A 6,000-nucleotide genomic window follows, 5' to 3' on the forward strand; every position below is an offset into this window, starting at 1 on the left:
GTGTTACCGGTTATGATTTAAACATAACAAAACATAACGATAAAATAAATGAATAAATAAATAAATAAATAAATCAATTGTAAAGGCTCTACAAATAGATTATGTTAAAAAGTCTAGACAGCCGTCAGACTGTGTTGAAGTCACAGCTATTTTTAAACCAATACTCCAATGTGCAATTTAAACACGGTTGTTGTGATGGCAAATCTGAATAGTTTATATGGAATATAAAAAAATAAGCAAGCTTCTGAACATTTGCTTTTAAATTGACAATGTTTTAATCTACTCTTCAAAAGTTGAATGATAATATATATGCATATATATGTATATGTAAATAGAAAAATATTAATTTATTTAGTATATATATATATATATATATATATATATATATATATATATATATATATATATATATATATATATATATATATATATATATATATATATATGTATTAACTCTTTTTAAATGTTTTTTTTTTATCTTAGAATGATAAATCCAATTTCAAAAAAGATATTAAGCAGCAAACATGTTTTCAACACTGATAATGATAAATAAATAAATTCTTCTTTGAACACCAAATCAGCACACTAGAATGATTTTTTCTGATATTGTGACACTAAAGATTGAAATAATGGCTGCTGAAATTCAACTTTGCAATCATAGGAACAAAATACACAGAGAAATATATTCGAATAAAATATAAATTAGATATAAAAAAATAAAAATAAAATATAAATTAAAATATATTATTTTAAATTATATATTTATATATATATGTGTGTGTGTGTGTGTGTGTGTGTGTGTGTGTGTGTGTGTGTGTGTGTGTGTGTGGGTGTGAGTGTGGGTGTGTGTGTGTGTGTGTGTGTGTGTGTGTAAATAATTTTTAATCGAATAAATGCAGCATTGACAAGCATAAAATGCTTCTTTCAAAAACATTTTAAAATCTTGCCAATGTATCAGTGAGGCAGACTATGTGTTTTGCAATGAAAAAAAAAAATTTCTACATGAAAATGTGGTATAAGTACTATTCTAGACCTATTATTTTGAAAAATAAAAAAAAAATCAAATTGTTTGGCCAAACTTATTTCACTGGTAAAATCAAAAACAGAAGAGCTCTGGCTTGACATCAGCACAGATCTTTGGCTATTTTGTCAGATATATGTCCTTAATTGGAAAATGATGGACATTTTAACTTTTGTTGACTTTTTTACTTGTTTCGTGGTTTATAATCCTTCCAAAAAATTCTCAGACTTCATGGCATTGCTCTTTTAATAACTTGACCACATGTACAATATAAGACCATTCTTTACTGGTTTTTATAGTATGATTTTGTGATGAAGGATATGGTTAACATTATCTAGAGTAATTTCCTTGCACAGCTGAAACTAATGTTCCAGGAAGCATTCTCAATATGCTAAATTATTGTTTCATTTTCACTTCACAAACAGTCTCTTTAATTTCATCAAAAGAAACGCACAGCACATCTTACGAAGTAAGGCCATGAAGATATATTCTGACAACATAGCCAGACACTGTAGAGATCCTGTACACCATAAATAGTGCTCAGGGAACTGTAAATTACACATAAACCTCACAGACTATAAACCCAGACAGTAAGCTAACAGTTAATAAGTGTCTCAGTGAAAGGTCATTTTGGAAAAGTGACAACCTGAACAAAACCAGGACCTCTTGACAGACCTGTTCAGTGTCTATAGTGGCCATAAAATAATAATCACAGTGGATGAAATTTGAGAAGGAGAAATTTGAGATGTTGCATTATTGTCGAGTTCCAAAAACCGTGGAATGAATGTAGGGTTTGGGTGAGATAATGACAAAAATACAGGTGAAAAGTTGTCAGTCAGTCCATAAATTGGCCTCAGTAATTAGACACTAAACAACTCGCTCACCCAGACAACAACACAAAAGTAGCATTGGAGAGGAAGGTAGTTTTACGTTGTATTCTTCTTATAAAGGTCCAAAAAGCCTGGCATGTGAGGGAGATAGCAAATAATAAATAGATTGTCTCACTCAGACATCGCCACATATGATCATGTCTGATTAAAACCAATGAACTAATTTTCATAAACTTGATGAGTGTTTGGCATGATTCTGTTTTAATATGTAGAAAGGTAATGTAAATGGTGCATGGTGATGGTGCCAACATGTTCACCATCACCATGCAACATGTGCCAACTCAAAATTAAATACATAAAGAAATTGTCATCTAATTTCTGAAGTCCACTACAAGCCACTAATTAGCTTGATACTTGAGATAGGTTTTCTTTCTTTGTTTGGTTCTCTTAAATAAGATGATCTAAATAATTGAATTGAAATAGCTGCAGAAATTGTTGAAATCAGACCAAATAAAACATGAACATTATTTGGATTTCATTATACAGACACACTCAGAGACTCCTTATTAAAACCATATGGAGGAGGAAATGCTTCTCTCCAAACAAACGGCATTAGTTTGGAGCCTTGGCAGAGGGAACGATGTGATGCTTTGCATAAAAAAAAAAAAAACTCTGGTATGTCAGTAAACAAGGGTGGGTTGGGTTTCATAAAAAAAAAAAAAATAATTCTCCTGGAAATGGCGGTTAAAACCTGAGTTCAGTTGAAGTGCAGATAAAGGGCTTAACATCAAACTCTAATAATATGGAGTTATTCCAGATCTCTGTTCACAGAAAGATTATATGTGTCTATTTAAAGTATTTAAGATATGCATCTATATATGGCTACAGTTACTTGACTTGACCGTTGCTCCTTACAGGTGGTCTTAAAGGGTCTGTAATTTTCTGACCTGGTTTGGGATTACAAATCTGCAATCTGCAAAGCGTCTTTGAAGTTTTTGCAGCAACAGCTTCATTATTTTTAGATGAAAAGCCTTCCAAAGAAATCATTGATTTATTGGATAAAGACAGTCGTAATATTTAACATTTTTGAATAAAGTCCCCAAGAGCCCACTTATCATGTTGTTTTCGTCAATCAGTGGGCTTGGAAAGTCAGAGTTTTTTGTTTTTTGTTTGAAATAATTTGTGAAGTGCATGCATGAGGAAAGCCAAAGGATGTTCATCTTCCAGCCATTCACTCCAAGAGACTTTGTATAGAAGCAAGAAAGAATTTTCCAATGTAATACTCTGTATTTTGTATTACAGATTATACACACAGCATAATTTTTATTAAAAAGTTAAACTGAAAATGCACATCATTATGTTAGTATCTGTTTTTTTCACCCTATACTTTTTTTAATGACATGCACTAATTCCACATGTTTGTTGAAATCTTGTACCTTGCATTACAAAAAAAAGTGAAGTTTTTTTTAATAATTATAATGAAATGTATTCTTTGCTGAAGAGGTTTTGTGGAATCAGTCCGTTGCTCATGTTATCCAAAATGGTTTCTAAAGTCAGAAACTTGAAGCATTTTTTTGCTATAAACTGTTAATAATCCATTTGAATGCTATTTCCACCACAAAATAAAGAAATAAAAAGGGTGACTTTCTACCTTACAATTCAGTTTTTTTTCTTGCAATTCTGACATTACAGAATTTCGGTTTTACATGCAATTCAGATTTTTTTTCCCAGTGAATTCTGAATTTACATCTCACAAATCTATTTCTGTCAAATAATAATAAAACAGAAAAGGTAATATGCAACTTTTTATACATTTTTGACTTTTTTTTTTATTGCAATTGTAAGTTTATCTTTCACTATTCTGGCTTTCTTCTCAGAACTGCAAATTATATCTCGCAATTCTGACCTTTTGCTTAACCCCCCCCCCCCCCCAAAAAAAAAGATCTGTTATGATTTACTCATCACAATGTTTCCAGAAATTCTGAAAAAAAACTACAAATTGTAGAAACGTAATTTTCTGTAAAGTTGCTTTGTAATGATTTGTATTGTAAAAAGCGCTATACAAATAAACTTGAATTGAATTTAATTGAAAAATGTTGAATGGTAATTATACACTTTTATACACTGAAAATTGTATTTACAAAAAATACAATCAAAGTACAATTGAAGTCAGTGGGAGTCAGCATTCTACAAAATCTCTTCTTTTGTGTTCTAAATTAAGAAGAAAGTCATACAGGTTTGGAATATGAGGGCAAGTAAGTGATGACAGAATTGTCATTTTAGCTCGACCTATCCCTTTAATGTGTTTTGTCTAGTGTCCCTAAGAACATTGTATCATCTGTTTTCCATTATGCTAATATCTCTAACTCTATTATGTATGTTCCCCTAGAAGTGTCTTGACATTAAAACCTCCCTCCAGCTTAGCAGTGGTTTTATGCTATAGATTTATCATCAGTTTTTAACTGTTATGCTCAATTGTTTGGTTTCTAAGTAATCTAATACATTAAGCTCAAGTACTTTTCTTCTGCCAATCAGATTTTGCTCTGAAATGGCACTGCATAACATGACAACATCCTCGGTAGGGCAATATACCCCAGCTGTTTCCCTTTACATGCTACTTTAACGTGCCATGTGAGAGTTGAAAATAAAATGAAAGCAACGTCATCTCTGCTCTGCTTTGGCTGTGGCACAATGCATGTGTCTAAAAATATTTTTACCACTCCTTTACCTCTCCATATGGTTTTTTAAAGATCTTGGGTGCGTCCAAAATGTTCACTTCATACAACCATTGTAATATTATTTTCCACTGCCCTGTCTTGCTGCAGAGGACTCGCAGCTGTAGTAACAGCCCCTGACGTCCTTCCCAAATGTAGGGGCGCCATCTGGACCCTGTTAGCTCTACTTGCCAGTCAAGTCCTCTTCCTCCCAGAGGGCTCCTCATAGGCAACCGCAGATGAACAACTCAGCATAAAAGCCAAGACCCTCCTCTTCGTCCCACGCCATGCCGCAATGTTTCTCTAATTGTGCTTGGAGGAGGCTGCCTCTGCTTATATGCTCATTTATAAAAACGCCCACACTGTCTCCATGCAGTCTCATGTGTAGCATTGTTTGCATTTATTGTAATTGGATGGAATGACAACTCTAGGCATGCCAAATGTGATGCAGGGCTCTGTTCTGCATGATGTTTATGTTAGTTCGCATGTAGGTTTGTTTGTCTTTCCAATTGTTTACCTCTAGGTTGGTCTGTTGGTCTGTAGGTAATAATTGTGACGTCAATTGTTTTTCTGGTTATTCTATGCTCAGTAATCAAATAAATAAAAAAAGTATTTAAATACATAAATCAGAATAAACAAACAAAAAAATAATTGGGCATGCAATATTTATTTTCATTTTTTGTATTTATCAATTTTTTTATTAAGTTTTGTGTGCAAATACTTTTGCACTGCAATTAAATAGTGAGGAAGGAGATCATAGTTAATATAATTTCTGTTCTAAGCATTGTAGTGCATTGTATTGTTGGATGACATGCAGTGAGTCCTGTTATACATTTATTCATTTACATATGAATTTTGGCAGATTCTTTTATCTAAGCACCTTTCTTTGCATCTGAGCACTGCATCTTTGCATCTTACATGAGGCTATGTGACAGCAGTTCTAAGGCACTCTGTACAAAGAACGTAAAATGCATGGAGGCAGGCATGATTTCCAAACATCTGACATCCAAATTGACTATTGTTTCCATAATTATGAGGAACGATTTAATAGGTTTTCTATGCTCACCCTGAAATAAGAACACTTTATAAGCAATGTGGTTAAATGGGCAAAACAATAAAAATACAGACTGTACTGAGTCATTATACAATACAAAACAGGCCATTTTCCCCTGTGCTATTTGACAGGGTTCATGGAGTGAGACACTGAACCAGTTCCTGAGATGAAATGGCAATTAAACTATAGGCCACAATAACGAAACTTTATTTCACAATAGATAAAAATAAACAAGCTTGTTTGGACAAAAAGAGGATGACTTCCAGACCACAAAGATTACACTGACGCCTCCCTCTGACAGCCCCTCAACCGCAGCCTCATTCTGGGCCTGAAATCTTCTCCAGACTCCTAAAGTGTTTTGTTTTGAGTGTTATCGAGAAA

Source organism: Carassius gibelio, chromosome A20, assembly GCF_023724105.1.
Source record: "Carassius gibelio isolate Cgi1373 ecotype wild population from Czech Republic chromosome A20, carGib1.2-hapl.c, whole genome shotgun sequence".
NCBI lineage: Eukaryota > Metazoa > Chordata > Actinopteri > Cypriniformes > Cyprinidae > Carassius > Carassius gibelio.